Source organism: Topomyia yanbarensis, chromosome 3 (genome assembly GCF_030247195.1).
Source record: "Topomyia yanbarensis strain Yona2022 chromosome 3, ASM3024719v1, whole genome shotgun sequence".
Taxonomy (NCBI): Eukaryota; Metazoa; Arthropoda; class Insecta; order Diptera; family Culicidae; genus Topomyia; species Topomyia yanbarensis.
The window spans coordinates 83,860,507-83,871,998 of record NC_080672.1 but is presented as its reverse complement, the minus strand read 5'-3'; the positions used below and the strand labels follow the sequence as shown (position 1 = coordinate 83,871,998).

The window sequence follows — 11,492 nt, the reverse complement described above, 5'->3', positions numbered from 1 at the left end:
ACGGCAAGAACCGAAGCAAATACTGGGCCAAAAAAGGCCACTGGAACGTCGAACAGAACACAGCCAGTGACTAGCCGTCGGCACAATACATGGGATGAAACATTGGCCCCAAAAATCAACGGCAAAAAAACACCGCGAAAATGAGCAGCGTTTGCTGCATTCAAGTGAACCTTCACCATGCAAAAGGTGCCACAAGCGTCATTGCCCGGAGGTTCACCAAAGAGCGCCTATACATCGCTCAAATACAGGAGCCGTGGGCAAATAAGCACAAAATCTTAAATTCCTCAGCTCACAGGTTAGTATATTGTATCGACAATCCAACTCCAAGCGCTGCAGTTTTGATAAACAGAGCAATAAAATTTTCTCCAATTACAGAAATCATTCAACAAGACATCGTTGCAATAACAGTGGAGGCACCGACGGCTAGGGGAAAGCAGGAGATTGTGATCGCATCTGTCTACTTCTCTGGCGATGCGGATGCAGCACCACCTGAAATCGATGCCCTCATAAAGTACTGCAGAAGCATAAATAAGCCCTTTATCACTGGATGTGATGCCAATCAAATATGGGGTAGCAAGGATATAAATGCTAGAGGTGAGTACCTACTAGAATACCTTTCGTCAAATGATGTCCATGTGTGTAACAAGGGAGTTGTACCTACATTTTTGAACACAGTTAGAAGCAAAGTACTGGATCTCACGTTATGCAGCGCTTTCTGAAGTTTCCGACGAACATAGTCTGTCGAAAGACAGACACATAATGTTCGCCATAGAAGCCAATAAACTCACAGTGCAAAAACAGGGAAATAAGGAAAACAAATTGGTGTTTATTTCGCTCACACCTGGAACAGTCGAAAAGAGCGGGGAGTAAGATCATCGAGTAAAATCAAAGTTGAGGTCGTCATTGAATCGTTGCCGTCGTTAGAACACGCGTCAAATCTTAGGGCTTATGGTGAAGTGACCTTAAATATAGATGTCGGAGGCTCGATCAGTTAGAACACGTTCGTGTCGTTGACGAAGGCTAGATCGAGCGTCCGTTCGTTCACATTGCTAAGAGAGCAGTTTCTGTGATGGCCGTCTCCTGCTCCGATGTCGCATTTTCTGGAATGTAGCACTTAAGATCGCTATCGAAAGACCATCGGAGAGGTTGTAATCACCATCAACAAGTAAATTGTCTCGCCTGCTTGCTTTGTTAAGAATGCTCGGAACCGCGGAGGAGTGAACGTTATACTAGTGAGGATCACTGTTCAGCCTCAGATAATGCAGCAAATAAATAACGACCGACCCGGCAGGGATCAATGGGTAAGTGGCCTAAAGTTTTCCAGGCAGAGGTATATGCAATATACACTTGCTCGGTGGTCTGTAAGAAACGAAACTACAGGCATGAAAAAACCACAATCTTCTCAGGCATTCAAGCAGCACTGTTGGCATTAAGGTCGACGCAATGTAAGTTCAAAATAGTTTGGGAGTGCATCACATCTTTACAACTGGCAACTCGGAATAAAGTAATGAGATTCGAATTAGCCAAGCGTGGTTCATCAAACATGTTTGTTGGACCAGAGCCATTGCTAGGCATATCTACATGTGCCATCGAACTAGAACTTTCGGCTTGGGAAAGAGAACAACTACTACACAACTGGCGCAACGCAAAAGATAACCTGCATTGTACTGTACGAAAGAAGAGTATGCATCGTTTCACCCCCGGTCAGCAAAGGAAACACCAACCGAGAGTAAAAGGGCTAGTCTTATTGAAGTACACTAAAACCAGCATGTAAACCATACTTTTGGGGATATCACCAGTCAAGCGGTGTCAGGTACCGGACATTACACTGGTGATGACTAAAACGTCGGAAATTGATTAGAACCAGTGAATTTGCAAGATATACGCCCTTATTCTTGTTAACGATGAATGCGGGATTCGTTCGAAAGTGGTTTGTATTCCCGTTTACGACAGCAAAATCAAATGGGCTTACTATTCGTTCGAATTTCTTTCGAACGAATTTTGCATTCGTCGTAAACAAGAATAAGGGCGATAGTTTGCAAAAACACATCGTATGAGGCAAGATGGCAGCGGCGTTGGTAAATTCCAATATTAATTCGTCAAAAGGGCGAAAGCGTTTTTTGTAAACAAACTTGTTTCGACAAATCTTATTCGACCTTTTGCAAATTTAATATGGATTTTTGCTGCTATGACGGCGCGTGGGAAGAATGGGAGCTTTACAGAGAGCAATTGGAACATTTTTTGTTTCCAATATGGCCCTTTACATGCACAATAAAAGCGTCATTACTAGCACCCTTATTCTTGTTTACGACGAATGCGAGATTCGTTCGAAAGTGGTTTGTATTCCCGTTTACGACAGCAAAATCAAATGGGCTTACTATTCGTACGAATCGCTTTCGAACGAATCTCGCATTCATCGTAAACAAGAATAAGGGTGATAAGCTTCTTCGTGACTTGTGTACTCCTGATCAGTAAAAGGAAAAAGTTACAAAGATTTATGCACAGTGTTGTCAACGCACCTCACGCCTCCGGTCGTCGTGCACAAAGAGAAAAGAACATTTTTCCGAGCTCAACGAGGAGAGGGCGCCCCGAGTCAATTAACGACTGGATTGCACGGATCACAAATCTCGCAAGTTTAGCGATGCATTGCAGAGCAATCTGGTCAATAAGTTTATTGATGGACTAGTTGGTAGGGCGTTCGATCGAGTGTGTGAGGAAAAAGAAACACTTTCTCTGGAGAAACCGCAGGAGATGGCCTTGAAATACGAAGCAGATTCAACATCAAATAAAGCGATTCACTATATAAAAGGGAAAAAACAAGCAGGGTCAAAACCGAAGTCAAAAGTTAGTCAATGGTAGAACAACAACAATCCGCCACTCGTGGTGGAATCCTCTGGACGCGCAAATTGCGGTTCAGCAGCACTATATTAGTAAGTGTCAAGAATTTTTCATCCACAATATGACGGAGAACCAAGAAAGTGAGTTTTATAGTTAAGGTGAAAATTTCAGAGCATGATTATTAGAGTGGGACATGGTTATATGAAAAAAATAAAATTTCGCTCCGAGTAACTTTTTGGGTTCCATTTAGCTCCCAGAACAACTCTGCAAATTTTTAGTTCGATCGGTGAAACTATATTTTTGCGCCCACGGTTTAAAGTTTACATGGGATTTCGTATGGGGAAAACGTCTTTTGCAAATTAATTCTTCCATGAGTCGCCCGTTACCTTCCAAAAATAAATAGATGTCTGATTTTTATAGGAAATTTGTCAAGGAAACAAAGTCTAGAAGACCACGAAACGATCTGATGCTTGTGGAAAAAGTTATTAAGCAAAAACCGATTGATGCCGTGAAGATTGATGAAAATTTCACTTTTCATAGCATCACTGCTGCTGACGGTCGAATTATATACAAAATCTTTAACTTTCTCTTATTATGTACAAAAGAAGCCTCAATTTATCCCTCAAAACTCTTGCGAAGTGGCCAAACATTATAGATAAATGATTTAGACACATTAAGAGAAGATCATCACAAAATTGCATATAATTGGACAACCAACAACAGTGGTGCTAGAAAAAAAGAATATTTTATCAATCGTCAGAGCATCAATTGGTTTCAGCTTAATAACTTTTTTCTCAAGCGTCAGATCGTTTCGTAGTTTTCGAGACTTTGTTTCTTTGTTAAATTTCCTACAAAAGCCACATAACGGTTTATTTTTAGGAAGCAATGGGCGACTCCTGGAGGAATTATTTTGTGAAAGTTAAATTTCCCATATAAAATCCCATGTAAACTTTAAACAGTGGGCGCGAAAATATAGTTTCAGGGATCAAGCTAAGAATTTGCACAGATGTTCTAGGACCCAAATGGTACCCAAAAAGTTGCTCGGAGCTGGAATCTATTTTTTGTCCCACCCTAATGATTATAGTATGGAGTTAGATTATGCGGCAGGCGTGAGTATTAGTTCTCATAAGTTATATAAGGAAGAATTCTCTAGTTATGCACTGGAACAATCGGATTGGAAACTGAAATTGTTTGCGGGATCGTGGTTGAAAGTAGTGCGCGTTTTCCAGATCATAGAATATAATGCAATTCGTTAGAGAGTACTTATAGCTGCGGTTGCAGAGGAGGGCCCTCCGTTACTAAGAAAAAACTTCATGATAGCTTTTGGAATTCGTCTGGCCATCATAAACAGCATGGGTAAGCCGGTTACGTTAGGTTACGTAATTAACAGGTTCGACCTGAAAAAGACGGACGAGAGAATTCGCTGCATTCGCGATGCGCCTGTCCCGAAAAACGTGACAGAGTTTAGGGCATTTGCAGGGCTGGTGAATTGCCAAATTCGTCAAAGGCCTGCCAGATCTCATGAGTCCAGCTTACTAATTACTAAAGAAGGGAACAGTGTTTATTTGGTCTGAAACTTGCAGCGAAGTATTTTAGAAAATTAGAGATGAGATTTGTCGTGATGTCACGTTGACACATTTTGATCCAAGCGCGGATCTGATACTGACGTGCGACGCGTCTAATGCTGGTGTTTCCACCATTCTTAGTCAAAAGGGAAAGGATGGGATTTTGCGTCCAGTGGAATTTGCGTCTCGAATTCTCCATGCGCTTGAAAAAATTATAGTCTCATTGACAGAGAGGCTTTGGCAATAATGTACGGAGTGAATAAATATTTCTTGAATTTGGCTCGGAACAAGTGTTCTATTCACACAGACCATAAACCTTTGCTGAGTTTGTTTCACTCTCAGAAAGGTATTCCAGCGATAGCAGCTAGCCGTATGCAAAGGTGGGCCCATTTCCTTTCCAATTTCATTCCTATTTCATTCCTATTTAAATTTCATCAGCAAAGAAGAGTGGGGACTGGTGTCAGTATCGGAGTTGAGATTGAGGACTGTAGAAGATCTGGATTTTGGCATAGTTGTTGATTTTCTTAAAGGTTCGGTGGATAAAAATCGATTCAAGGAAAATCCTTATTTCAAGCTTATTGATAAGATATCATTGGAGGATGGTGTGGTGATGAGAGGGCATAGAGTTGTTATTCCGGAAGCCCTCCGTAAAAATGTGCTGTCACAAATCCATGAACCACATTTGGGCATGGTTAAGAGTAAGAGCATTACTAGGGCTAACGTGTGGTGGCCCAGGATCGATGAAGACATCGAGAATACTATGAAAAATTGTTCAGCCTGTGTGTTGCACAGTCAGTCCCCGCCAAAAGCAGAGTTGATTCCGTGGAGTTCACCAAGGAATGTATGGAGCAGAGTTCACGTGGACTTTGCTGGTCCAATCAACCGCTGGAGTTATTTCATAGTGGTTGATGCTCTCTCAAAATGGGTAGAAGTTTTTCCTACCAAGAGTTGAACTGCCGAATTCGTTCTGGATAAATTGGTGGAGTGTGTTTCGCGTTTTGGCCTGTGTTACCATCACCGATTCGCCAGGAAAGTGTACAGGCCCTTTGAAAGCGCCAACCAAAGCGACGCTTTAAATAGTTGTCATCAGTACGGTTTGGCATGAGGATATTAGGTCGATCGTAGTGTCAAACAACAGGAAACAATATTGCGAGATTGCGAATTATTTACGTGTTGCTAGTGAACCGAAACCTAAAACTAGTGAACTATACTAAAACTAAACCTATACTACATTATATCTTAATTGCTAAAAGCTAAGCTAAACCTATAAGTAAGTGAAAAAATGAAATCTTAGTATCTAGAAACCTTAAACTAATAGTTACCTAACTAGGTGGGCGAACCACGTTGGATTGAAGACCAAGTGTCGATTGCCAAGAAGGCCACTATACATTGTATTTGCGTGAGTTGAAAACAGACAGTAGTATCGATTATATCAAGAATGAATTTATTATAATCTGATTGATTGTAATTACAGTTAATTTCACACACTCCGAGTTGGATTGCTGATCCTTAAAATTACTTGGGAGAAGAACACTAAATTGTAAGATACACACATTAAAATCATAACCTTAAACTAAATTTGATGATTTCAGCTTGAGCTGACAAATAAATTGCTGCTAACAGAAAGTGATACTTCTTGTTTATCTCAACAAACTCAAGAATTTATTGGATTCTACGATCCTATACCGAGCAGTGTGATGGCAAACAACAACAGCAGCTGTGCCGTGTGCAATCGCCCTGATTGGGCTGAAAAGTTGGTTCAATGTGACAATTGTGATCATTGGTACCACTTAACCTGCGCTGGTGTCACCGATTCTATTCAACATCGCGATTGGACGTGCACAAGCTGCCTGCCATTAGTCGTGAGTAGTGAATCAGGGACTGTATCGTCGCGATGCTCAGCTATCGCCGCACTGGAGCTCCAAAGACTAGAGGAGGAGCAAGAAATCAAAAGAAAGCGGTTCTTGCAGGAGAAAGCCCTGGAGAAAAGGCGAATCTTAGAACAAGAAGCTGCCGATAGAAAGAAGCTGGAAGAGGAGGAAAATATGGAGAGAACCTTTCTTCAAGAGAAATATGAACTTAAGAAAGTTCAAATCGATACAAAAAGTGATGGCGGTAGTATTGTCAGTAGAGGAAGTAGGGGTCGGAACAGTGTTGAAAGGGTTGTTCAATGGATACAAAACGATGTAAAGGACGCTCTCAACAGTACAGCTAATAATGGTAAGGCACCATATCGGAACGATGCCCAGAAACTCGAGGCGCAACTTCGATACACTGTACCGAACTCCCCCAGGAAAAACTCCATGTCTGGAAGCCAGCAGTCAGAATCTACGCACCATGCCTCTACTCCCGAGCCACCGTCACCATTTATGTACGCACCTTCTGGAAGCAGCGAACGGTCCATCTCCCGACAGCATGGTGCTAGAATCAGAGAGGTATTGCCACCTGTGCTATCAGAGTACAAACAGGAGGGCAACACTTTGAGTCATGAGCAAGCCGGAGGAGAAATGTACGCTGGTAATCTATCGCCAACTCAGATTGCAGCACGGCGCGTAATGTCTCGCGGCCTACCAGAATTCAGTGGCAACCCAGAAGACTGGCCAGTGTTCCTAAGCCAATTCGATATTACGACGGAGTGCTGTGGGTTTAGTCACGCAGAAAATCTCGTTAGATTGCAACATTGTCTGAAAGGAATGGCCCTAGATTCCGTTCGTAGTCGCTTGCTTCTTCCAAGCTCCGTGCCGCAAGTGATGGAAACACTTAAAATGCTTTATGGCCGTCCTGCATTACTCATTAACTCTTTAATACAGCGGGTACGCAACACACCGGCCCCAAAAATCGAAAAACTACACACAGTAGTGGAGTTCGGAATGGAGCTGCAGAGTCTCTGTGACCACCTTATAGCAGCGAATCAGGAGGCTCATCTGACAAACCCGTCTCTTCTTCAAGAGCTAGAGGAGAAACTTCCAGCTCATTTGAAACTCCAGTGGGCTGTACATAAACAACCACTACACACCGTCACCTTGAAAACCTTTGCTGATTTCATGTCGCACTTGGTCTCCGCAGCTAGCCAAGTTACATCGCTTACTGACTGTAAGGCTGATCACCGTCGTTCAGAAAGGGACCCCAAGTCAAAACAGCAAAATAGTGGATTCCTTCATGCTCACTCCGAGGCGGATGAAGAGATGGTGACGAGTTCGCAGGCAGACAGCCCTGCGCGTAAATGTCTGGTATGTGAAGAAGTGAATCATCGCGTAAAAGATTGTGAACTGTTCAATAGCATGGATGTGGAGGAAAGATGGCGAAAAGTTAATAGCCACCGATTGTGTCGCACTTGTCTCAACCAGCACGGTAGAAGACGTTGTCGAATTACAATCCAATGTGGGATTGATGGATGTCAGTTCAAACACCACCGCCTCCTACATAGTAAACCTGAAAATGCAACAACTTCAGAAAGTCTTACTCACCGAGATCTAGCACCAAAGGCACTATTTCGAATCATTCCGGTAACAGTTCACGGAAAAATGGGTTCTGTTAACACGTTCGCCTTTCTGGACGATGGATCTTCATTGACACTCGTGGAACGGTCGCTAGCGGAACAATTGGGAGAAAATGGACCATCACGCGGACTTATTCTGAAATGGACAGGCAATGTAACTCGTTGTGAGTCAGGCTCTCAAGAAGTTTCGTTCGGTATCTCGGGACAAAATACAGGAAACCAATTCCAAGTAAAACGAGTCAGAACCGTGTCTGAACTAAATCTCCCCATTCAATCACTCAACCTTAATGAATTAATGGAGCAGTATCCACATTTGAAAGGCCTTCCAATACACGATTATAAGAGCGCTCAGCCGCGTATCCTCTTGGGTTTAGACCAATTAAAACTATCGTTGCCTTTGAAGTATCGAGAAGGACGTGATGGAGACCCCGTGGCCGCCAAGACCCGCCTAGGTTGGTGCATTTATGGTGGAAGTTATGAGAACACCACAGTTGGAGTAACCTACCACATTCTGGATGCACCGGAGGAAAGCTTGCATGATATGGTGAAACAGTATTTCGGTCAAGAAGATGCAGGGGTGAAATTATCTCTAGCTTTGGAGCCAACCGACGAAAAGAGAGCAAGACAAATTCTCGAACATACAACAAAACGGGTGAATGGTCAATACGAAACAGGTCTCTTATGGCGATATGATCACTTCGAGCTACCAGACAGCTACCATATGGCATTACGTCGCCTAGAATGCTTGGAGCGAAGGATGCAACGAGATCCATTATTGAAAGACAATCTGCATAGGCAGATTAAAGAGTACCAATCGAAAGGTTACGCCCATCGTGCATCAGCAAGTGAACTGTCTAGGGCTGACCCTCGCAGGATATGGTATCTGCCGCTAGGAGCTGTGATAAACCCGAGGAAACCCGAAAAGATTCGATTGATTTGGGATGCCGCGGCAAGCGTATGCGGCATATCGCTAAACTCGGTCCTTCTGAAAGGCCCCGATCAACTATGCTCTCTACCAGGTGCCTTGTTTCGTTTTCGTCAACGACCCATAGCAGTGAGCGGAGACATCCGTGAAATGTTTCACCAAATACGTATTCGTTCGGAGGATTGTCAATCCCAGCGGTTTCTTTGGCGCGATGATCCAAACCGTAAGCCGGATATTTTTCTGATGGATGTGGCCACCTTCGGGGCCACATGTTCACCGTGTTCTGCACAGTACGTCAAGAACCGAAATGCAAAGGAATTTGCTGATAAGTGGCCTAGGGCTGCCGAAGCAATTATCGAAGGACACTATGTCGACGATTACTTGGATAGCTTCGATTCCATTGACGAGGCCAAGCTTATCACGACAGAAGTAACGATGATCCACCAGAAAGGCGGATTTGAAATCCGCAATTGGCTGTCCAATGCACCCGAAGTGTTGAATCACCTCAAATCGCCTTCAAAAACAGTTGTCAAAAATTTGGATCTTGACAAAGGCGATAACAAAGAACGAGTGCTAGGCATGTTGTGGTTAACTGAAGCAGATTCACTCGGGTTTTCGACACAGATGCGAGAAGACATAGCGAAAATAATCGCAGAAGAACAGCGACCGACAAAACGACAAGTCTTAAAGTGCGTCATGAGTTTATTCGACCCCTTAGGCATATTGGCACTATTCTCTGTTCATGGTAAGATTTTGATCCAGCGAATATGGCGCTCAGGAATATCGTGGGACGACGAAATAGAGGATGGAGAGTACGAGTTATGGAGGAAATGGATAGGATTTCTCCCTTCCTTGGTTGACATTCAAATTCCTAGATGCTATATGATGAATTTCAACCCATCAGCCGAGCTCTCTACCCAACTACACATATTTGTAGACGCGAGTGAAGAGGCATGTAGCTCTGTAGCTTACCTACGCTTCGTTTTGCCGGAAAACACAATCTCATGTGCCATTGTATCAGCTAAAACGAAGGTAGCTCCGCTCAAACCGCTGTCGATACCTCGCCTGGAGCTGCAAGCCGCTATACTGGGTGCTCGATTAGCTCGCTTCATAGAGGAGAACCACAACATAAAGATTGACGAAAAGATTTTCTGGTCAGACTCAAGAATCGTTCTGGCGTGGATTAGATCTGACAGCAGACGATACAGCCAGTACGTTTCATGTCGGATAGGAGAAATTCTCACTCTAACCGAAGTAGACGAATGGAAGTGGGTACCTACTAAAATAAATATTGCAGACAAAGCTACGAAGTGGGGTTATAGCCCAGGCTTCAACTGGAAGCAATGGTTTACTGGACCTGAATTTCTGTATCTTCACGAACGCATGTGGCCGGAACAGCCAAATCTTAAGAAAATGCGCACAGAAGAAGAGCTTAGACCTTGCTACGTTCATTTAGTTATACAAGAACGTCCCATTATACAGTTTGAACGGTTTTCCCGCTGGAAAAAGCTGCTGCGAACAGTTGCATATGTATACCGGTTTCTCTCCAACGCAAAGGTGGCTCGACAGTCGCGCTCCACAGGATGCCTTACGCAAGACGAAATAATTGCTGCGGAAAACTCTATTTTGCGTTTATGCCAACTAGAAAGCTATCCTGATGAATGTGCCATCCTGAAGACAACGCGAGGACAGGGTACTCTTAGTAAGAGCAGTCAGCTATACGGTCAAAATCCTATATTGGATGAACATGGTGTTATCCGGCGAAATGGGCGAATTCCAATGGAAGTGAATGTTGGGTTCGGTGTGAAATATCCCATCCTTCTTCCCAAGCAACACCGAGTCACCCAATTGTTGCTGGACGATTATCACCGAAGATATCACCACGCCAACAACGAAACAGTTGTGAACGAGGTAAGGCAAAATTTCTATATTCCTCATCTTCGAACCACTATAAGAAAAATAGCCCGACAATGTCAGAGATGCAAAATACAAAAATCCCAACCAATAACCCCAATGATGGCACCATTACCAACTGCGCGATTATCCGCATTCGTTCGGCCATTCTCCTACATTGGCTTGGACTTTTTTGGACCTATATTGGTTAAATCAGGGAGAAGTGACGTGAAGAGGTGGGTGGCACTGTTCACTTGCCTTACAATAAGAGCAGTGCATTTAGAAGTCGCACACAGCCTGAGCGCAGAAAGCTGCATTATGTGTTTCCGAAGATTCGTCGCACGACGTGGAGCACCTTTGCAGGTGTACTCAGACAATGGAACCAACTTCGTGGGTGCTGAGCGAATATTGCAGGAGCAAATTCATCGCGGGCTGGCTGAAACATTCACCAACGAGCATACCAAATGGGTTTTCAATCCACCATCAGCTCCCCACATGGGTGGTGCATGGGAGCGAATGGTATACTCAATCAAGACGGCAATGTTCAGTATAGACAGTGGAAGAAAGTTACACGATGAGGCGTTCCTAACGCTGTTGGCAGAAGCCGAGAGTATCGTGAACTGCAGACCTTTAACATACCTCCCCTTGGAGTCAGCGGAGCAGGAGGCTTTAACTCCTAACCATTTCTTACTGGGAAGCTCAATTGGAGTTAAACAACCGGCCGCAATCCCAACGGATTCCCGATTGGCCCTTCGATCTAGCTGGAACCAGA

The 11,492-nt window shown here is 43.7% G+C and overlaps 1 protein-coding gene across 1 annotated transcript in view; it reads left to right on the top strand.

Annotated features, from left to right (window-relative positions):
* The first annotated feature begins 2,671 nt into the window (after window positions 1-2,671).
* LOC131693093 (uncharacterized) overlaps window positions 2,672-11,492 on the top strand; it is a 141,001-nt gene continuing 132,180 nt past the window's right edge. Inside the window, exon 1 of the mRNA XM_058980633.1 lies at window positions 2,672-2,930. The gene's annotated coding sequence lies outside the window, so the exon portion shown is untranslated. The remainder of the gene's footprint in view (window positions 2,931-11,492) is intronic.